Source organism: Meriones unguiculatus, assembly GCF_030254825.1.
Source record: "Meriones unguiculatus strain TT.TT164.6M chromosome 13 unlocalized genomic scaffold, Bangor_MerUng_6.1 Chr13_unordered_Scaffold_34, whole genome shotgun sequence".
In the NCBI taxonomy this organism is placed as follows: domain Eukaryota; kingdom Metazoa; phylum Chordata; class Mammalia; order Rodentia; family Muridae; genus Meriones; species Meriones unguiculatus.
In genome coordinates, this window is record NW_026843646.1 from 8,486,154 (window position 1) to 8,509,717 (window position 23,564).

At 39.2% G+C, this 23,564-nt stretch overlaps 1 pseudogene; it reads left to right on the forward strand.

The window, feature by feature from the left end:
- LOC110543619 (zinc finger protein with KRAB and SCAN domains 7-like) overlaps positions 1-23,564 on the forward strand; it is a 262,089-nt pseudogene that overhangs the window by 35,970 nt on the left and 202,555 nt on the right.

Sequence of the window (23,564 nt, forward strand, 5' to 3'; positions counted from 1 at the left end):
CTGCAGTGGTAGGCTGGCTGTCTTTACTTAAGAAGAGTCATTTCATTCTGGAATGCTGGCACATATGTCCTGAAACAATAGTCCTAGAAATGTTTCAAGGTGCAAGGATCCTGTGGCCTTTCCAAGCAGCAAGTGTTCATTCCACTGGGATGTCCAAACTACCCCACCTCACCCGCCCCAGGCCAGGCAGGAGGCAACACCGGACTCTCTGCACTTCCTTTCCGGGAGGACTGGCCCCAGTATCACTCTTCCTCAGGATGTAGGGCACATGTGTATCCCTAGGAACTCCACACAGTGTGCTCCCGCCTTCCCAACTCCTGCGGCCTGAGGGCGCAGTCCCAGGTACCAGCAGCCTCCACAGAAGCTCTTGGCAGAACCTGGGCAGGCTCTCCCAACCAGCCCAACCCGCCAGCCTCCAATTGCACAGCCCCAGCATCACCCCGCGACTGCCATCCTGCGGGTCCCTCACACACGCCCACAGCCAGCCAGGGACAACCGCTCCGCGATGGCCAACACCCGTGGACCTGCCCCTCCTCCATCGCGGGAGCCAAGCTCTCCCCTCCCCAACTCCCAGCCTCAATGCCTGCCCCAGCACCACCTAGCCCACTGGATGGCTGCTGGGGGCGGAGGCGGAGCCCAGAGGCAGAGGCGGGGGAGGAGCCCAGCCGGGGGGCGGAGCCCGGGGCGGAGGCGGAGCCCAGGCTGCGCCCGCCCCACACACCCTTACCTGGCTTCTCCTGGTCTCAGCCTACCACAGTGAGCTGTGTCATGACGGCCACCACCGCGCCCGGGAAGCAGGTTCCCGTCCCCGCCCTCTACGCTGTGGCCCACCAGGCCCGAGATGAGCTCGGCGTCTGTAGCCATAGCAATGGCGCTTGCATCATTCTTGACAATGGAGGCGCGCAGTGCGCCTGCGCCGCGCCTCGGGCAAGCCCCTCCCCCGCCCCACCCAAGTAGGTTCTGCATTCTGGGTCTGGGTGCTTTGAGGCCTGAATTTTACTATTAATTTTACGGGACAAAAGGATCTTTGAGATAAGTGTACCTCCAAGCATATCTCTCCTGTTTTCAAACCCCTTGCCTTAGTTACTTTTCTATCACTGTGCTAAGATATCATGACCAAGGCTGCTTACCTAAAGTACCTACAATTGGTTGGGTACCTAGAGTTTCAGAGGGTAAGTCCATGACCATCATGGAAAGGACCATAGTGGCAAAGAAAAATGGCAGGCAGAGAACCAGAGAGAACAGTGGCTGTGAGCCTACATCCTGATCTATAAGTATGAGGCAAAGAGCTGAGAATGGTGTGGGATTTTAAAACCTCAAAGGCCACCCACAGTGACACACCTCTTCAACAAGAGCATACTTGCTAATTTTTCTAAAACAGTTCCATCAACTGGGGACCATATTTTCAAACATATCATTCAAACAACTACACTCCTCAATAGCGTCCTATGTAGCCAGGAATTAAGATAAAAAATTTCAATGTCCAAAAGCATCCCAGACACTCAGATTCTTGTGCTTTTTTGTTGTTGCTGCTGCTGTTTTGTTTTTGAGACAGAGTTTCTTATAGTCCAGGTTGACCTTCATTCCTGACCTTCCTGATGCTCCATTTACAGGCATGTGTCAACACACTTGCTTTATGATCTTGTTTATTTTTGTATTGTTTTGCTTTGTTTTGTTGTTGTTGTTGTTTTGCTTTTCAAGACAGTTTTTCCCTGTGTAGCTTTAGTTCATCTGGATTCGCTCTGTAGACAAGGATGGCCTCAAACACACAGAGATCCAGTGTGTGCCACTAAGCCAGCTGACCTCTTTTTTTTTTGATGGGGTATTTTTCTCTTTTGCATAGATAAGTGGTAAGAGTATTTTCCTTGTATGAACATAAGTGTATCACATGTGTGCCGTATATCCCAGGAGGTCATATGGCATCAAATTCCCTAAAACAGGAACTACAGAAGATTGACAGCCACCATGGACATGCTAGGAACTCAGAAAAAAAAGCAGAGAATGTTTTGTTTTGTTTTAAGATTTATTATTTATTATGTATACAATGTTGTGTTTGCATATATACCTGCATGCCAGAAGAGGGTACTATATTTCATTATAGATGGTTGTGATCCACCATGTGATTGCTGGGAATTGAACTCAGGACCACTGGAAGAGCAGCCAGTGCTCTTAACCTCTGAACCATCTCTGCAGCCCCACAGAAAGTATTTTTCATCAATAGGCCATCCCTTCAGCCCCTCTGGCTTCCTCCTTAATCATCGTCATTATTATTGTTCTTTTCTTCTTCCCTAGTATAGTCCAAACAAATTCACCTTCTTTCATTTCCCCTACTGAACTATAATGTTCTCACCATTAGGCCTTTGAATATGTATATGCTTTATCCCTTTTGGGGTGTTAGGTACCTATTGCTTTTCTTTAGGTTTAATAGTGTAATTTATAGTGATATACACATTTCTATGCATGGTCTATAGGTTTGTTTATGGTGAATTACCCCACCAGAATCTAAGCTTATAGAGAAAGAATGATGTTTCCATGAATCATTTTTGTGGGTTCAGGACTTAGGACAGCATTGGGTTCCTAATTATCTCAGGAAGGAAAAATGTCCTTTTACAGAGTAAATGCCTTGAACAAAGTCTTCATAATCTGATAATACTACAGAATTCCCACCTAGAGGATGGGAGCATATAGCATTTTATTTCTTAATGCCAGCCATTGTGCTGCCTGTAATAAACTTCTCCTGAAGTCTTTTTATCCTGTTCTGTTACTGCTGTTAATAGGATAGCCTCTTCCATGCCTGTTGCCTTCTCTTTCATTTATCCCATAACAAGTTACTTCCATTAAGCTTTAGTGAGGTTTAGCAACTGGCTTTATTATATCTAAGACTACCTGTATCTTCCAGTTTTGTACAGGAGCTAAGAATACAGCTCAGAGGTAGAACATTTGCTTCACATATAGGAGGCAAGGAAGGAGGAGGAAGGGGAGGAGAAAAAAAGGAACAGGAGAAGCAAAGCATTGCTTTTCTCTATACAGATGCCCTGCCTTAAATACAGGGATTAACAGTCTTCCTGTTTCTGATTTCTAAACAAGATAGAAATTTCAGATACAGCAACAGTGCCACTTATTTGGTGTTAGTTTTTAACCCAGTCACTCTCCTGACATTCACTCTGTAAGTGCTTTATATGTAGTTGGTTTTATGTACATGTTCATTTTCTGGGAAGAATCTATATTTTCATTAGGTTTTTTGAGAGATCAGGTCCTCAGAAAATGTCCTGGGCTTTGCATCCTACCATACTTATCCCTAGAAGACCATATCTGGAAAGCTGATTATGTCCTCTTTGTACATCATTTGATGTTATGATTTCAGGATGCATCTTGAACCTTATTTTCAAGAGAATGTTGTAAACAAGCATTAAGCTTAACAGGCATTTTGTGCCTCATGAAAAATAAAATGTCCTGTCTGAAAAGAGCATCTGAGATCATTGTACAATGCACTCAGTAATTTTCATTTTAGTCACTAACATTATTAGTACTGTTTGTCGTATTCCATTACTTTTCTAGAGATCCAAGCATGATGACCCTGGTGTAAGGGACTGTGCACACACTGTTAACTCAGAAAATAAAACCACACATTCAAAACAAGCAAAACCTCTAAATATTGATAATAATTAGGTTTATATTTATGGCCCAAAAATAATTCAGTTGAAATGTGAGGAAGACATTGAAACACCATTATTCAGCAAGCTTTTAGAGTATATACGTGTGTGTGTGTGTGTGTGTGTGTGTGTGTGTGTGTGTGTGTAAATAAGATGAAAGGATGCATGCATAAACACAACTTAAAGAATTCTTGGGCACACACACAAAAGTTGGAACATCATTAAGCAGGATTTTTTCCTTTCTGTTTTCTTGTCAGGGAGATTTTGAATATGTTCCTTCCCTCCCCTCCCCTTCATTTCCTATTTCCTTCCTTGTTCAGTGTGAATTTACAAACATTGCACTTGAATGGATGGAATTCTGTGAAACCATTGCCCAAAGGCCCCCTGCTGCCTCACTTCTAGACCTTGAACACAAAATGCATTCTAGCTTTTTTTTTTTTTCTTGCACTGGTGATTTTTCTGGAGGGGTGAAGGATAGACACCCAGACATGGTGAATTTCTCATCTATCCCTCCCTCCTACCCAGGTTTATTTCCTTTAGCACTTTGGGGAGCACACTGACAGAGGTTCCACACCCATGCAAACCACAATCATACCTGTGCTTTCTAAGATTTTCTAACAAAATTCTTCTAGTTACCAGACTGAGACCTTGCCTAAAAGAGAGTTGGCTTGGTTCTCAAGCAACAATCTCATAAGTGCAGCCAGGCTAATAAGTCATGTGCCAAGGTGCTCAGGTGGGTAATCTTGACACAGTGCCAGTACACTGGCACAGATTCAGGAGCTCAGTGGAGCCAAGCCTTCTCCTTTTGGGTTCAGTCCACTTCCTAGTTGAAGACACCTATGGCTCAAAAAGAAGTTTGAAGGATTAAGCATGTAGCTCTGTTGATAAGTGGTAGAGCAGAAAGATCAGAAATTCAAGGTCATCTTATAGCTGTTGAGTTTCTGGCCAGGATGGGCTACAGGGGACCCTAACCAAATAATAATAGTAATAACCACAATAGATTTCTGCTAAGAGCATATTTGGCAATCATTGTTCCAAGCCAGAGCTAACCACAGGTCACCGACTTTCCTCAGAGAAGAAGCAGGAGGCAATAAGTTCCAGCCCAGCAGGATTTGCTGCACACAGAACCCTCTGCAACTGAGGCTTTCCAGGCAACCATGTGGAAATGTGTGCTCCTACTGCTGACCAGAGGTGCCCCAGCTTCTAGCACTAGGAGCATGGGGAAGGCAAAATCACCATGGAGCACTGAGACCATCAAATCAAACAAAACCACAAAAGAACAACACAAGAAAAAATGTACTGGGTACAATGCATGCAAAGAGAATAGAAGAAGAAGAAAATACCAAAACTCAGAACAGTGGCCTGTCTGTCTATGGGCCCTCTATCCTGCTCCATTATTGGTGGCCTACCAAGAAATCAGGATCCACCCAACTACACCAGAGTTTGGAACAGTGACCTTCATTTAGCCAGACCAGAGAATGGAGCAGCAACATATCTGTTGATCTCTACCAGACCAGAGACCAAAGCACCAGCCAAACTCTGCCAGACCAGAGACCACAGCAGCAACAAATCTCTGCAAGATCAGAGTTCAGAGCAGGGGACACGCTCTGCCAGACCTAAGGCCAGAGTAGTGGCTAAGCTCTGCCAGACCAGAGACCAGAGAACATTGGCAGAGGTTCCAAGCCTGGGGCTCCACATACTGTATCCATCCTTTGGCACCTCCTTACCACTCTCACTGGAGCCTGTGAAGCATGGCTCAAGCCTCCCTGAAATGTGAAAGAATCAGATCTAGTGGTATTGAAGGATTCTGTCCCATGTCCTCAGTCAGTCCCAGAGACAAAAAAAATGGCAGTGAGAGTCAAAACAGTTAAACAAGACACAGACTGCTAGATCCCATTGCTTATGCAGCAGAAAAATGCACAGAGCCAGACAGCACATCCCAGTGGAGAAAATGAAAGTGGGATATCAGCAAATCTCTGATGCAGCAGCTACCTGCATTGTCATTGTTGAAAGATTCAGAGATCACAGAAAACTGGGTACTCTACCACCCTTTACAGATAGGGGCACATTAATCCTCTCTTAGGTCCAGAGATCACAGAAATCTCAGTGCTCAACTCCCTTTACAGATTTGCCCCTTCGAGGGGGGTCTGGAAAGTCTTCCAGGCACCCTTTGGCCCTCAGCTGTCCAAAGCATCAGCTCTAACCTTTCTGACCACACAGATTACACATTTTGCCCCAAGGCCCTAAATGGTAAACTAGAGAAACACAGAGAAAGACACAGACAGACACAGAGTGCTCCTCACTTACTGGGTATTGTTCAGCAACATGTGCCTGGGAGACTTGGAAATCCAATATGAGAACCCATATGTTATGGCCAGATCTTAGGGTCAACAAAGATCACCAGGAGCCAGACCACATATGCAAGAGCAAAGAGTTTTATTTGGGTTTATGCTGGGTCTCTCCATCATCACCAATATAGTGGATCAGAGAGGAGAGCCCTGAGCAGCTACATGGTAGGGTTTTGACTGGGGTTTTAGGAAGGACCAGGAAGTTCCAGTTTAACAGTTACAGGATTGGGTGAAATTCAGCAAGGGCAAGCTTTTTACAAAGTGAACATAACTAACATTGAGCGAGCTATTTCTTGGCCTCAGGAATGTTAGGTATTTTCTGTGTCATTGAATGTCCTACTACAAGGTTGGTGGGTTGCTCAGGACAAATGCCCCACTTTGAGATAAGATACCTTCCCATCCTTGTGGTTATCCTCAGGCTGTTCCTTGGGTAGGGAATCTTATGACCTTGTTTTTGGAAATGGTGACCCATGGACTAGTTCCTGCTGGCCTTATGGTAGAGTCACTATTCTGTGACTCTTTATTAGTCATAGTTCCTGGTGACCTTTGAAGGTGTCAGGTAGGTTCTCTAAGTTCTAAACGATCCATTTGGATTTTGTGGGGGTTGTAAATGATAAGTCCTGTGTCAGAGAGCACTCCAATATCAAGCTGTCATATAGAAGAGTAGAACTGATGATGTAAAGGATTTCCTATTGCTGAGAAACTAGTGGCACCAGTTAGAATTTAGTTAAGGGAAGACTGCCTGTAAAACAATCCACTGATAAGTAGTCTGCTAACCAGGCCTGTTAGAGAATAGAATCCTGAGATACCCATGTTTCCTCACCAGGATTGTCTAGAAATGTGCCAAGGTGATGTCTTTTTAATTTGTAAGTTCCCAACATTTATTTATTAATTCATGAATGCAAATGAAAGCAGACCAGATTTGTGGGTGTACAATTTAGGTCAGGTACCTTGATCTAGTAAATATTGAATTTCAAATTAAGGGACTGTCCTATGCCTATATGTACAATCCTCATTGACACAGTACTGTCAGTTCTAATTTGAGACACAGGTTATGGGCTAAAGCTGTGTCTGTCAGTTTACAGATTTCAGCAGCTAATATTCTACACAGGGACAACATCAAACAGTATCTTATTAATGGCTTTCCCTCTACAAGAAAATGGCCTGTGTTTTTCAAAGTCATTATGCCTATGTATTTTTCAACTAAGTTTAAGAGCACTGGCTGCTCTTCCAGAGGTCACAAGTTCAATTCCCAGCAACCACATGGGGCATAACCATCTATAATGAGATCTGGTGCCCTCTTCTGGCATGCAGGTGTAGATGCACACAGAACATTGTATACATAATAAATAAATAAATAAATAAATAAATAATTTTTTAAAAGTCAGTTGTTGGTATTATTAAATTTTATTTTGTTGATGCATCACTGCTCTAGTCTCTTATTAGTTAATATTCTCTGATAATCCCCAGTCATTAAGAATTTCATTCCTCTTTCTCTAGTGGTTTGATATTAATTTTTGTTTAAAGCAATGTCTCCTGTAGATCATCCTTTCTCATGTTTAGTAACTGAGAATTTCTTTGAGCACTGAATGCTGCCCCTACTGCCCAGTGCCTAGAACATTGTCCTGCATCTCATTTTAGGTAAACCCTGACTGGTTAGTGTGATGTAAAAGAGACCAGTAAATGAATATCCACTGAGCACTCTGATATTTTTTGGAGGTTAGCAATTACAAATAAAGAGGGAACTGTGTAAGAATTGAGTTCACTGACCTACCTTGAAGCTGGTTTTATCACAACACAGAAAGGGAGGGGGAGAAGGGAAGATATTAATGAGTCAGGTAATAAATTTTAGACCTTCAATAAAAGTAAAAACTGTACATTTGTGGGGAGTAATACACAAAGGGAATCAAGAATATGGATTAGTTGCTGAACTTGTTTCTGGGAAGCAAATTTCTATAGTTGCACGAATTCAAACAACACATAAATTCTGGATAAACTGCTGTGGTAGGGACTAACAGGCATGTTTTCCCTCCCCCCATTTGAAAGTGCACAACCTGAGAAAAAAGTTGTGAGTAATACTTATTTGAAGTCTTTGAAGAATATTGGACCATAAGGCCATTTTCAACTTTTAAAAATAATTTTAAGGTTATAATTAAATCATTTTAACCTTTTCATTCCTCTCTACTCTTAATTCTGGGATGAATGGTTAAGGTGCCTACGTAACAATCAAAGCAGACGTGGCTGTCAGGTTCTCCCAGCATCCCTTAGTCCTTACCGGTAACAAGTTATGAGTGTCATATCCAGGTCTCTAGCCCAGAAGATGAGCTGCCCTCCTCCCAGCTGTCCTTCCTTATGTATTCCAACCATATTGGTTATCTGGTCTTTTTCATTTACTATTTACCTTCCTGGCCTTTTGTTCTGGGTCTCTATTTCACTCTCTCGTCTGTTCTCACATGGCCCAAGGTGATGTCAACTCTAGACTGTTCCAGATGTTCCTGTGTCTGACTATGTTCTCTCCTCTATCTGTATTAAACTTTCTACTCCAACATACTTAGGAACTGCCACATCCTTTTTGTTTTATTTATCATTTTTATTTAGCTCCCATTAGCTACTCCTTGTTTTCAAATTCATGGCCATTTGTTTCTTTAATGGTTATTACTTTTAGGCTTTGACAGAAGGTTGGCTGAAGGACTTCCCAACTATGAGGTAGAGATGACTGCACTGGACACTGATCATGTAATGGGATGTGCAACATACATGACCTGTATCTTGGAAGATGAGCAGGTGTCTTGGGAAAGTGGAAGATTGTATTTTAAAACATTTCCAAGATGAGGATGTTGCAGGATATTTGATCCCAGTGTGAGCCCTTAGATTGTGAACTGTAAAAACCTGTGCTCTGTTTGGTGTGGGTGAGCCCTAATACAAACATTAATTCCAAGAAATTTCCATTTATTTTAAACAGGTGAGTATGGTATGTTTCTGTCATCCGTAGAACATAACTTTAATTCAAAAGCTCTCTGTGCACAGGATTAAATAATGTTAACCCTAGGTCAAGAGGCAAAGCAAGAAACCAGCTGACAGGGATTGAAGAGTAAGTGGAACTTTCAGCTGAAATATATTTAAGACAGAGTGTAAAAGTGGAAGTTTTAGCTTGGTAGATTTGGGGCTTTTTGAGCTTTGAGCTAGAAAGACTTTGGCCTTGGGTTTCTTTGGCCTATCCCCCCTGAGCTGTCATCTGAACTGGTGAGGTTTTGGAGCTTTTTCCTCTTAAGTGTGAGGTGAGTATGATGGTCAGATGGGTGCTTTCTCTGCCTTCTGAACTAGCAGGTTTTCTCCCCAGTATCTGGCTCCTGGGTCTGTATTGGTAAAATCAAACGATTGGGATTTTCATTCTTTTATAACAACGCTAGGGTTCTGTGTGCCCATAGGGGTTAGGGAAAAGCTAGAATGCCTCTACTATCTGCATCATTTGATCTTTGATCCACTGGTAGAAAATCTACTACTGACCTGAGACTCAGCTGTATTGTTCAAGCTAATGAGAGACTCTGGGTAGGCCAGGAGTCAGGAGCACCAATGGGAGGTAGCTTACCAATTTGTTCTGGGATTTTCTTCTGATGTAGTTATAGGGAGCTGTGAGTGAGACCACAAGCCATGCCATGGTGAATGTGGGACTATTGTTCCCAGGCCAGGCAGAGCATATCTGCTGAGCTATCACAGCCTAATCTGCTTTGATTGAGATGGACTGTGGTTCAGACTGGTTCTGTTGTTCTCCATGTGGTGACCTGGGCAGAGACTCTTGAACTCTGACCCTTCCTAAGTGTTGATTGTCCAGGGAGGAGGGGACTTTGAAGCCTGGGAAGTAGAAAGCTGTGGTGCTTATAATATCACTATCTAGTGTGCACACAGAGGCATTGCTTTTGGTGTGTAGGAGATAGACAGATTGGAAAAATGAAGGTCTAATTTCTAGAAATGATGAATGTTGTATTCCACACATGGTTTTTTGTAACAAATTTTACAAATAGTTTTGAAACTGGCAGAAAAGAGTTGGTAGTGATCATTGTTCAGCAATACTTGATTTTTTTTTTATTTTTTTTACCTTGCATCTACCACCAGGAGCATTGCCATGCCTTAGAGAATTTCAATTCCAGGGTACAAAATGAATTTCTGAGATGCAGAATTTTGTCAGGTGTGCCTGGTTTTAGGTAAGTGGATAGGGCAGATTTCACATCTTGTGACATAATTCATGCAGCAGGAAACATTTAATTATTCTCCAAAATTGTTTTGGGTGTGAGTGTCAGCAAGGGCTGGCATGTGCCTGAACCCACAAGGGGACATGAGGGACTGCAAGCCATAGCTTATCTTTATGATCACCTCCATTTTCCACTTCCAGAGCAAAAGGGCTCTGTGGAAATGAAGTTAGTAGTAGCTGGAGGGTCAGAAATATAACAGTTTAGGTGTCACTTTGTGTTTGTCTAGTAGCAGTTGTGAAATCTTTGTTTATTTAATTTGTATTAATTAGAAAATCAAAGGTATCTCTGGTCCAGTACACATTTTTCATGCTAGAGTTTCCTTATGTCTTTTCATGTAAACTTGACTATATTTTAGGCTTATGTTTTTGGCTTTTTCTCTCACCCACTCATTCTTTCACAAACACTGTACACATTCTTGATAATTGAAGTTTGTGGTAAGTACAGAAGTCACATCATGCCAGAAGATTTTGAGATTCATGACATAGAATCATCCCTTATTTTTCTGTTTTCCTCTGTTTCTTACCAGGTGGCTTTTCTGATATGAGATAGAGATTTTGGATTGTTCTTTAGCAATCACATAAAGACAATTTGCACTATGTCTGTAGAAAGCAGAAGAGACAACATGAAGGTTAGTGATACCAGTTGGCCAGTTTACTCTTTCTCTTTTGACATTTTCTTTTGGTGATCTGTCATTTTCTTCACAAGTTTCATGTGTCCAGTTGTCTCCATATTCGTTAGTTGGAAGATTTTATTCTCCTGAAAAGATTAAATCAAAACCCTGCCCCATCCCTAATTAGGGGAGAGGGTCCTACCTTTTTAGGCATGTTATTTTTTTTATAGGGCAAAATGGTTTTTTGGAAATAGAAAAAGTATAATATCTCAATTAAAGTTAAAAAATCTTTGAAAGTTTACAAATATACCTTAAAGTGTATTTATTTCTAGATAATAAAGGGCATTCACTTTGATTTTCAGCCTGTCTTTTACATGTAGCTTTTAAATGAAATCAATGTAAATCGTATGTGCCTGCCTCTGCCTCCCAGGTGGTATGTAAAAGGCACGTGCCTTCCAAATGCTGGGATTAAGGCTATGAACCACCAACACCCTGTCATTGTAACTCCTGAATTTAGAAAACAACTAATTAATAGTGAACTGCTTGTCTCTGCTGGGATTAAGGCACTGTCTATCACCACACTGCTCAAAAATTTTATATTCACTCCAAATTATTCCATCTCAAACAAGTTTATAACTTTGAATTTACTTAAAACATTTAAACCTCTTAACTGTTTTTAATATGAAACAACAAAAGTATCCATTTTTATTTAAGAAGAAAACACTAGTCTTTATAAGTTTGTGTGGACTCAATGACCAAGCTGTCTGATGAACAGTTACCTCTGCTTATTCAGGGGATCTCTACTATTCAAATCTAATCATTGTCAATTTTGATAGGATCCTTTCAATTTTGATAGGATTTAAAATCCTATCAATTTTGATAGGATTCCTTTCCTGTGCAGACATTTAATTTTACCTGTGGAGACACAATTCAACAGTTTCTCATTGTCTACTCCTTTTAGTTATGTTTACTTCTTTTTGTTGTACAGTATTTAGGTGTGCTGTTAAGTAGCTAGTAAGAGATCTTGCTGATTTTTTTTTCTAAATGTACTTAGTGGTATGAACTGTCTTCTGGTCAACATTTCTATTGTGTACTATGAGTTTTGATATGTTATGTATTCATTTCATGGAATTATTGCAAGTTTCTTATATCTTTTGATACTTCTACTGTTCAAGTATATCATCAATTTTGGAGAATAGTATATGAATTGCTGAGAAGAGGGAATAATCTTTTGTGCTTGGGTGGATGTTCTATAAACATCATTTGGGTATATTTAGTTTTTTGATGTTAGTTAGCTGGAGCATTTCTCTGTTTAGTTTGGTCAGGAGGACCTGTCCATTGGTGAGACTGATATATTGAAGTCTTTCCCTATCTGTTTATGAGGGTCAGGATGTGATGCAAGCTGCAGAAGTGTTTCTTTTATAACTTGGGACCTCTTAGGTTGGGGGCATAGATGTTAAGTATTGAAATGTTATATTGCTGGATGTTTTGTTTTAATATGTCATGTCTTTTGCCATCTTTTGATTAGCTTTTTTTGAAAACTATTTCATTACATCTTAAAATTGCTATACAAGCTTGATACTCTAGTCCATTTATTTAAAATATCTTTTTCCAACCCTTTACCTTGAGATAATGTCTATCTTGATGTGAAGCTGTGTTTGTTGTATTTGGAAGAAGGGTGGATTCTATTTTATCATCAATTTTGTTTGTCTGTGTCTTTTTATTGGTGAATTTGGGTTGATGTTATTAAGAGATATCATTGAACAGTGATTGTTATTTTGGTGGTGGTGGTGGTTTTAGCACCTTGAGTGGGGCTGTATTTATAGATACATATTATTTAAAATCGACCTTTTTATGGAACATCTTATTTTCCGATTTGGTGACTGAAAGTTTCTGGGCATAGTTAGTAATTTGTGTTGGCTTCTGCAGTTTTTTAGAGTCAGAAGCACTCTGTCTAAGCCCTTCAACTTCTAGCATTTTTACTGAGAATACAGGATTAATTCCAACAGATCTGCCTTTTTTGTTTTTTGGTTGGTTTTTGTTTGTTTTGGTTTGTCTGATTGGTTGGTTAGTTTGGTTTTTTTGTTTGTTTTCAGTTGCAGCTTTTCATATTCTTTCTTGTTCTGTATATTTAGAGTTTTGATTATTCTCTGGTAAGAGGACTTTCTTTTCTGGTCCAGAGTCTTTGGTATTTTGTATGCTTCTTGTGCCTTGATAGACATCTTCTTCTTTAGGTTAAGAAATTTTTCTTGTACGACTTTGTTGAAAATGTGTTCTGGACCTTTGATCTCATCCTTCTTCTTCTAATCTGATTATCAACATGTTTTGTGGTGTCATAATGTCCCAGAGTTCCTGGATGTTTCCTGAACGTTTGAATGTAGACAAGGCTGGTTTTGAACTTACAGTTCTAACTCCAGTTGAGTGTTGGGCTTAAATTTAGGCCAACATGCTTGGCATCAACATCACCATCATTGGCTGCTGAGCATGGAATATAGAGTTTTAGGTATTTATTTTGTTTTGTTTTGTATATGCAAGCATAGGTTATTGTGTTGATCTTCATCCACATCTTGCATTTGAAATTTGGCAGGGAGTATATTTAATTTCTTAGGATGGCATTTATTCATGACACTAACACTATTTGAGCTTTCTGAGTCATTGAATTGTAGTTGTGTGACATTCTTCTTACCTGTTGTATTTTTTATTTTGTTTGCTTTATTCACACTTAATTTATTAATTTATTTTTAATTTAAATTTGTTTTATATAATTTATTCTCTGACATGAATTCAAGTCTTTGATCACCTCTTCCTGGGTGGTGCAGCCTTGCAAGGCCACAGAGGAAGATGATGCAGCCATCCTTGATGAGACCTGATAAGCTAGAAGGGAAGGAGTTCCTCCCCCATAAGGAGAGTAGAGAAAGGGCATAGGGAGAGAAAAAGAAGGGTGGGTGGTACTGGGAGGAGATGAGGGAGGGGGCTATGGCAAGGATACAAAGTGAACACATTGTAATAAATAAATTAATTAAATTAAAAAAAATTATCCACTTAACATCCCAATTTTAATCTTCTCCCTTGTCTCTTCCTTGTTTCACCCTCCATTCTTCTTTCCTCCTTATCCCACTTCCTATATCTCAGATACAGGGAGCCCTCCTCTCCTACCATCTGAACCCAGCCTATCAAATCTCACTAGGACTTCCTGCATCCTCTTCCTCTGTGGCATAGCAATGCCCCCTCCACCAAGGGGAAGTGATCAAATAGCAGACAACAGAGTCCATGTCAGAGCAGGCACCTTCTCCCCTTACTATGGATCCCACATGGAAACTGAGATGCCTATCAGCTACATCTGAGCAGCGGTCTGGGTCCTCTTCATGAATGGTCTTTGGTGGGTCCATCAATCTTTGCAAGTCCCCATGGGCCCAGATTTGTTGTCCTTGTTGGTCTTCTTATGGAGGTCCTGCCAGCTCTGGGTCTTTCTACATTCTATCCTCCCACTCTTTCCTATGATTCCCTATGCTCTACCCAAAGTTTGGCTGTGAGTATTAGCATCTGCTTTGAACCCCTGCTGGGTAGAATCTTTTGGAGGAAAGATTATGCTCTCATCCTGTTCCCTCTCCTCAGTCACTTCTGATGTCGATTCTATTCGCCCTTTTGAACAAGAATTGACCATCCTCCATAGGGTCCTCCTTTTTATTTAGCTCCTTTAGGTCTGTAGATTGTAGTATGTTTATCCTATATTATGGCCATTATCCATTTACAGATGAGTATATACCATGCATGTCCTTCTGGTTTTGGAAGAACTCACTTAGGATGATCATTTCTAGTTCCATCTACTTGCCTGAAAATTTTATAGTTTCCTTTATTTTTTAAAAACCCGAGGTGCATGCCATTGTGTAAATGTACCACAATTTCTGTAAAACAATGTTTTGGTTGAGAGACATGTAGTTTGTTTCCCTGTTATGGCTATTATGAATATAGATGCTATGAACACAGTTGAGCAAATATCTTTGTTGAATGGTGGAGCATCTTTTTGATATATGCCCAGGAATGATATAGCTGGGTCTTGAAGAGAAAGCATCAGATTGGTTTTTAAAGTGGTTGTATAAGTTTGCACTCCCACCAGCAATAGAGTGTTCCTCTTTCTCCATATTCTCACTATCTTGCTGTCACTTCAGGTTTTGACCTTAACTTTGATGAGTTTAAGATGGAGTGTCATTTGCATTTCCATGATGACTACAGATTTTGGGCATTTAATGTCCACAATTTGATATTCCTCTGTGGAGAAATCCTTGTATAGTTCTGTACCCCAGTTTTAAACTGTATTATTTGGATTGTTGGAGTTTAATTTTTTGAGCTTTTTATATATATTGTTTATTACCTCTTTCAGTTGTATGTAGGGTTGGTGAAGATCTTTTGTCAGTCAGTAGGCGGTCATTTTGTTCTATTGACAGAGTTCTTTGCTTCATAGAAGCTTTTTGTTTCACGAGATCCTATTCATTAATTCTTGATCTTAGAGCCAGTGTTCTTGGTGTTCTGTTGAGGAAGTTGCCTTCTATGCCAATGAGATCGAGGATCTTTCCCACTTTTTTTTTCTAACAGATTTAGTGTATCTGGTTTTATGTTGAGGTCTTTGAACAACTTGGACTGCAGTTTAGTGCAGGGTGATAAATATGGATCTATTTTCATTTTTCCACATATAAACTTCAGGTTAAACCAGCACTGTTTGTTGAAGATGCTGTCCTTTTTCCGTTGCATGGTTTTGGCTTCTTTGTCAAAAATCAAGTGGCCATAGGTGTGTGGGTTTATTTATGGGTCTTCACTTCAATTCCATTCATCCACCATTCTGTTTTTATTTCAGTACCATACAGTTTTTTATTACTATTGATTTATAGTAGGGCTTGAGATCAGGGATGGTGATACCTACTGAAGATCTGCTATAGTACAGGACTGTTTTAGCTATTCTGGCTTTTTTATTTTACCATATGAAGCTGAGAATTGTTTTTTCAAGTTCCTTAAGGAATTGTGTTGATATTTTGATGGGAATATCATTTACTCTATAGATTGTTTTTGGTATGATAGTAATTTTTACTATGTTGATCCTACTGATCCATGAGCATGAGAGATATTTCTATCTTCTGGTATCTTTTTCAATTTCTTTCTTCAGAGGCTTAAAGTTATTTTTTTTTTTCATGCAGGTTTTTCACTTGCTTGTTGAGGATAACTCCAAGATACATTATGTTATTTTTCCTGCCTATTGTGAAGGGTGTTGTTTTCCTTATTCTTTCTCAGTCCATTTGTCTTTTGCATACAGGAGTGCTACTGATTTTTTTTTTGAGTTAACTTTATATCTAACCACTTTGATAAAGTGTTTTTCAACTCTAGGAGTTCCCTACAGTAGAATGTTTGGGGTCACTTTTATATACTATCATATATGTGAATAGCAATACTTTGACTTCTTCCTTATCAATTTGTATCCCCTTGATCTCCTTTAGTTGTCTTATTGCCCTAGATAGGACTTTGAGTACTGTACTGAAGAGATTTGGAAAGAGGGTGTAGCCTTGTCTTGTCCCTGAGTCCAGTGGAATTGATTTAACTTTCTTTCCATTTAGTTTGATGTTAGCTATAGGATTGCTATATATTGTCTTTACTATTTTTAGATCTGTGCCTCTGTCCCCAGTCTCTCCAAGACTTTAAACAAGAATAACTGTTGGATAATGTCAAATGTTTTTTCAGCATCTAAGGAAATGATCCTTTTTTTTTCCAATTTGTTTATATGACGGATTAAGATTCCCTATATTGAACTATCCCTGCATGCCTGGGATGAAGCCTACTTGGTAATGGTGGATGGTATCTTTGATATGTTCTTGGATTTGGTTTGCGATTATTTTATTCAGTATTTTTGCATCATTGTTCATAAAAGAGATTGGTCTGAAGTTCTCTTTCTTTTTGGGGTTCTTTGAGGATTTATCAAGGTGACTGTGGTCTTACAAAAGGAGTTTGGTCATGTTGCGTCCATTTCTATTTTGTGGAATAATTTGAAGAATATCAATATTGACTCTTTATTGACGGTCTTATAGAATTTGGCTCTGAAGTCATCTCACTCTTGGCTTTTTTTTGGTTGCAAGTATTTAGATGGCTGCTTCTATTCCCTTAGGCAGTAAAAGACTATTTAATATCTTTACCTGATTTTGATTCAACTTTGGTAAGTGGAATCTAACAAGAGAATTGTATATTTCATTTAGATTTTTAAATTTTGCGGCATATAGGCTTTTGACATAAGATCTAATGGTTCTTTGGTTTTTCTCAGTGTCTCAGTTCTTTGGATTTTCTCGCTCTCCCTTCCTTTCAGAATGTTAATTTGGATTGTCTTTCTTCCATTTACTTAGTTTGACTAAGAGTTTGTCTATGTATTTGATTTTCTCAAAGAACTAGCTCTTGGTTTTGTTGATTCTTTGAATTATTCTCTTTGTTTCTAATTTATTGATTTCAGCCCTGAGTATGGTTAGTCCTAGTAGTCTACTCCTGTTGAGTGTGTCTGCTTCTTTTTTCTAGGACTTTCAAGTAAGCCATTCAGTTGCTTGTATGGGATGTCTCCAATAGCTTATGAAGGCCTTTAGTGCTATTAAAACTCCTCTTAGGACTGCTTTCATTGCAGTTTGGGTATGAGGTACCTTCATTTTCATTGAATTGCAGGAAGTTTTTTCTTTATTTCTTCCCTGACCTAGATTTCATTGAGTAGGGAGTTGTTCAGTTCCCATGTGTGTGTAGGCTTTTTGTTATTTCTGTTATTGTTGAGGTCCATCTTTAGTCCATCATGGTCTGATAGGATACAAGATATTATTTCAATCTTATTGTATCTGTTGAGACCTGGTTTGTGACCTACTGTATGTTCAGTTTTGGAGAAGGGTCATGAGGAGCTGAAAGAAGATAGATTCTTTTCTGTTTGGGTTAAAAAATTCTCTAGATATCTGTTAGGTTCATTTGATTCATGACATCCATTTGTGTCATTATCTCTCAGCTTAAGTCCTTTTCCATTGCTCTGTCCATTGATGATAGTAACATGTTGACCTCTCCCACTATTAATGTGCGGTGATTGATATGTTCTTTAAGTTTTATTAATGTTTCTTTTACAAATGTGGATGTCCTTGTATTTGGGGCATTGTTGCTCAGAATACAGATGCCATTGGTGGAATTTTCCTTTGATGAGTATGAAGTATCCTTCCTCATTTATTTATTTATTTATTTGTTTATTTATATTTAGGAGCAATAACTGATATCAGGCAATATTTTCAAAGTTTGAAAGTATGTGTAACAGTATAGTTTTTAAAAAATCTTTCAACATTTTATTGTGTTCTTTTTAAATTTTTATTAATAAGTTTATTAACATTGTATCCCCCTTATACCTCCCTCCTTCCTCCCCTCCCGATCCCACCTTCCATCTTTCCCACCCCTGTCCCTTTCCCAGTCCACTGATAAGGGAGGTCCTCCTCCCCTTCATTCTGATCCTAGTCTATCAGGTCTCATTAGGAGTGGCTGCATTGTCTTCTTCTGTGGCCTGGCAAGGCTGATCCCCCCTCAATGGGAGGTGATCAAAGAGCAGGCCAATGAGTTCCTGTCAGAGACAGTCCCTGTCCCCATTACTATGAAGCCCACTTGAATACTGAACTGCCATAGGCTACCTTTTGTGCAGAGGTTTCAGGCCATCTCCATGAGTGGTCCTTGGCTGGCGTATCAGTTTCAAAAAAGACCCCTGTGCCCAGAATTTTTGGAACTGTTACTGTCCTTGTGGAGCTCCTGTCCTCTCCAGGTTTACTATCTTCCAGTTCTTCCATAAGATTCCCTGAACTCTGCCCAAAGTTTGGCTATGAGTCTCAGCATCTGCCTTGACACCCTGCATGGTAGGGCCTTTCAAAGGCCCTCTGTGGTAGGCTCCTGTCCTGTCCCTGTATTCTCCCTCATCTGATGTCCATCCTCTTTGCCTTTCTGCATGGGGTTTGAGCATCTTAGCCAGCATACTCCTTCCTGATTAACTTCCTTAGGTGTACAGATTTTAGTATCTTTATCCCATATTTTATATACTATATCCACTTATGAGTGAGTATATCCCTGTGAGTTTTTCTGCTTCTGGGACACCTCACTCAGGATGATCTTTTCCACTTCCCACCATTTACCTGCAAATTTCATGTTTTCCTTATTTTTCATTGCTGAGTAATATTCCATCGTATAGATATACCACAATTTCTGTATCCATTCCTCAACTGAGGGCCAACTGTGCTGTTTCTGGCTTCCGCTATTACAAATAAAGCTATTACAAACTTAGTTGAGCAGATGTCCTTGTTGTATACTTGAGCGCCTTTTGGATATATGCTTAGGAGTGGTCTAGCTGGATCTTGAGGAGGCGCTATTCTTAATTGTCTGAGAAAGTATGCCAGGTTGGTTTGTAAAGTGGTTGTATAAGTTTGCATTCCCACCAGCAATGAAGGAGGGTTCCTCTTTCTCCAAATCCTATCCAGCATGAGTTGTCACTCGAGTTATTTGTCTTAGTCATTTTGATGGTTGTAATGTTAAATCTCAGGGTGGTTTTGATTTGCATTTCCCTGATAACTGAGAATGTTGAACATTTTTTAAGTGTTTCCCTGCCATTCTATATTCCTCTATTGAGAATTCTCTGTTTAGCTCTGTACCACATTTTTTAATTTGGGTTACTTGATTTATTGGTGTTTAATTTCTTGAAATCTTTATAAATACTGGATATTAACCTTCTGTCAGATATAGGGTTGGTGAAGATCCTTTCCCAACCTGCAGGCAGTGGTTTTGTTTTGACAACAGTTTCCTTTGACTTATCGAAGTTTTTCAGGTTCATGAGGTCCCATTTATTGATTGTTGCTCTTAGAGCCTGTACTGTTGAAGTTCTGTTCAGGAAGTTGTCTCCTGTTCCAATGAGTTCAAGGCTCTTTCTCCTTTTTTTCTTCTAACAGGGTTATTATGTCTGGTTTTATACTGAAGTCTTTGATCCACCAGAACTTTAGTTTTGTGCAGAGTGATAAATATGGATCTATTTGCATTTTCCTACATGTAGATATCCATTTAGACCAGCACCTTTTGTTGAAGATGCTATCTTTTTTCCGTTGTATGGTTGTGGCATCTTTGTCAAAAATCAGGAGTTCATAGTGTGTGGGTGTATTTCTGGGACTTCTATCCAATTCCGTTGATCCACTAGTTGGTTTCCATGCAAGTACCATGCAGTTTTTATTATTGTTGCTCTATAGTACAGCTTGAGATCAGGGATGGAGATACCTCCAGAAGATCGTTTAGTATGGAAGATTGTTTTAGCAATTCTGGGTTTCTTGTTATTCCATATGAAGTTAAGAATTTTTCTTTCAAGGTCTGTAAAGATTTGTGTTGGTAATTTGATGGGAATTACATTAAATCTGTAGATTGCATTTGGTAAGAGGACAATTTTTACTATGTTAATCCTGCCAAGCCATGAGCATGAGAGATCTCTCTATCTTCTGATATCTTCTTCTATTTCTTTCTTTAGAGACTTGAATTTTTTTCAAACAAGTCTTTGACTTGCTTGGTTAGGGTCACACCAAGGTATTTATGTCCTTTTTCACTATTGTGAAGGTTGTTGTTTACCTAATTTCTTTCTCAGCACTTTTGTCTTTTGTATACAGGAGGGCTACTTATTTTTTGAGTTGATTTTGTATCCAGCCACATTGCTGAAAGTGTTTGTCAGCTTTAGGGGTTCCCTGGTAGAATTTTGGGGATCACTCAGGTATATTATCATATCATCTGCAAATAGTGATACTTTGACTTCTTCCTTTCCCATTTGTATCCCCTTGATCTTCTTTAATTGTCTTATTAATCTAGCAAGGACTTTGAGAACTATGTTGAAGAGATATGGCGGGGCAGCTGTGACTTGTCCCTGAATTCAGTGGGATTGCTTTAAGTTTCTCTCCATTTAGCTTGATGTTGGCTATAGGCTTGCTGTATATTGCTTTTCCTATATTTAGCTATGTGCCTTGTAGACCTGATATCTCCATTACTTTAAACATGAATGGATGTTGGATTTTGTTAAATGCATATTCAGAATCTAAGGAGATTATTATGTGTTTTTTTTTCTTTCAGTTTCATAATATGGTGGATAAAATTGATGGATTTACATATATTGAACCACCCCTGCATACCTGGGATGAAGCCTACTTGGTCATAGTGGATGGTATCTTTGATGTGTTCTTGTATTGGGTTTGCAAAGTATTTTGTTGAGTAGTTTTGCATCAATGTTCATAAGGGAAATTGGCCTGAAGTACTCTTTCTTTGTTGGGTCTTTGTGAATTGTAGGTACCAACGTGACTGTGGCTTCAATGAATAAGTTTGGTAGTGTTCCTTCTGTTTCTATTTTGTGGAATAGATTGAAGAGAACTAGAGTTACCTCTTCTTTGAAGGTCTGGTAGAATTCTGTACTGAAACCACCTGGCCCTGGGCTTTTTGTGGATCTGAGACTTTTGATGAATGCTTCTATTTCCTTAGGGGATATAGAACTATTTAATTGATTTAACTGGTCTTGATTCAGCTTTGGTAAGTGGAATTGATTAAGAAAATTGTCCATTTCATTTAGAGTTTCAAATTTTGTGGCAAATAGACTTTTGAAATAAGTCCTAATTGTTTGGATTTCCTCAGTGTCTCTTGTTTTCTCCCCCTTTTCATTTCTGATTTTGTTAATTTGGATAGTATTTCTCTGCCTTTTAGTTTGCTTGGCTAAGGATTTGTCTATCTTGTTGATTTTCTCAAAGAACCAGCTCTTGGTTTCATTGATTCTTTGAATTGTTTTATTTGTTTTTAAATGATTGATTTCAGCCCTGAGTTTCATTATTTCCAGACATCTACTCCTTTTTGGTGTGTCTGCTTCTTTTTTTTTTTTTTTAGGGCTTTTAGGTGTGCCATGAAGTTTCTTGAATGAGATGTTTTAAATTTCTTTTTGAAGGCACTAAGCACTATGAACTTTCCTCTTAGCACTGTTTTCACTGTGTCCCACAAGTTTGGGTATGTTGTGTCTTCATTTGCATTGAATTCTAGGAAGACTTTAATTTCTTTCTTTATTTCTTCCCTGACCCAGCTGTCATTTACTAGTAACTTGTTCAATTTCCATGTGTGTGTTGGAATTTTGCTATTTCTGTTGTTGTTGAGGACCAGCTTTATTCCTGGTGATCAGATAGGATAAAAGGGATTATTTCAATCTTCTTGTATCTGTTGAGGCTTGTTTTATAATCAATCATATGGTCTATTTTGGAGAAGGTTCCATGAGGCGCTAAGAAGGTTCATTCTTTTGTGTTTGGTTGTAAGGTTCTGTAGATGTCTGTTAGGTCCATTTGATTCATGACCTCTGTTAGAGATATTTTTTTCTTTGTTTCTCTGTTTTGTTGACCTGTTCTTCATTGAGAATTGGATGTTGAAGTCTCCCACTATTAATGTATGGTGATCTATGTGTGGTTTAAGTTTTATTAATGTTTCTTTTATAAACATGGGTGCCTTTGTATTTAGGGCATGGATGTTCAGGACTGTGATATCTTCCTGGTGGAATTTTCCCTTGATGAGTATGAAGTGTCCTTCCCCATCTCTTTTTATTAATTTTGGTTGAAAATTTATTTTATCAGATATTAGAATGGTTAGTCCTGCTTGATTCTTGGTTCCATTTGGTTGGTAAAATGTCTTCCAGAACTTTACCCCCAGGTAATATCTATCTTTGTTACTTAGGTGTGTTTCTTGTATGCAGCAGATTGTTGGGTCTTGTTTATACATCCATTCTGTTAGTCTGCATCTTTTTATTTGAGAATTGAGTCCATTGATGTTGAGAGAGATTAATCACCAGTGGCTGTTAGATCCTTTGATTTTGATGTTGGCTGTGGTAGTAAGGTTGTGTTTTGTTTTGCTGTAGTGAGATTAATTATTTCCTGTGTTTTCTTGAAAGTAGTTAGTTTTCTTGGGTTGTATTTTTCCATCTAGTATCTTCTGTAATGCTGGATTTGTGTGTAGGTATTGTTGAAACTTGCTTTTGTCACTGAAAATTTTGTTTTCTCCATCTATGAGAACTGCGAATCTAGGAGGGCATAGTAGCCTGGGCTGACATCTATGTTCTCTTAGGGTCTGCATGATATCTGTCCAGGCCCTTTTGGCTCTCATAGTTTTTGTTGAGAAGTCAGGTGTGATTTTGATGGGTTTGCCATTATATGTTATTTGGAAATTTTCCCTTGCAGCTTTTAGTATTTTCCTTTGTTCTGTATACTTCCTGTTTTGATTATTATGTGGTGGGAGGATTTTCTTTTCTGGTCTATTTTATTGGGTGTGTTCTGTAGGCCTGTTGTGTTCTTATAGACCTCTCCTGTAAGTTGGGGAATATTTCTTCTATGAATTTGCTGAAAATATTCTCTGGGCCTTGGAGGAGGGAATCTTCTTTTTCCTCTATTGCTATTATTCTTAGGTTTGGTCTTTTCATGTTTTCTTGGATGGTCTGTGTCAGGAATTTTTTAGATTTAACATTTTATTTGATGGATATATTGATTTTTTTTTCCATTGTGTCTTCCACACCTGAGATTTCTTTTCCATCTCTTATATTTTATTGGTTATGCTTACTTCTGTAGTTCCTGTTTTCTTCCCTAAGTTCGTTCTCTAGCATATTTTCCATTTGTGTTTTCATTCATTTTTCCAG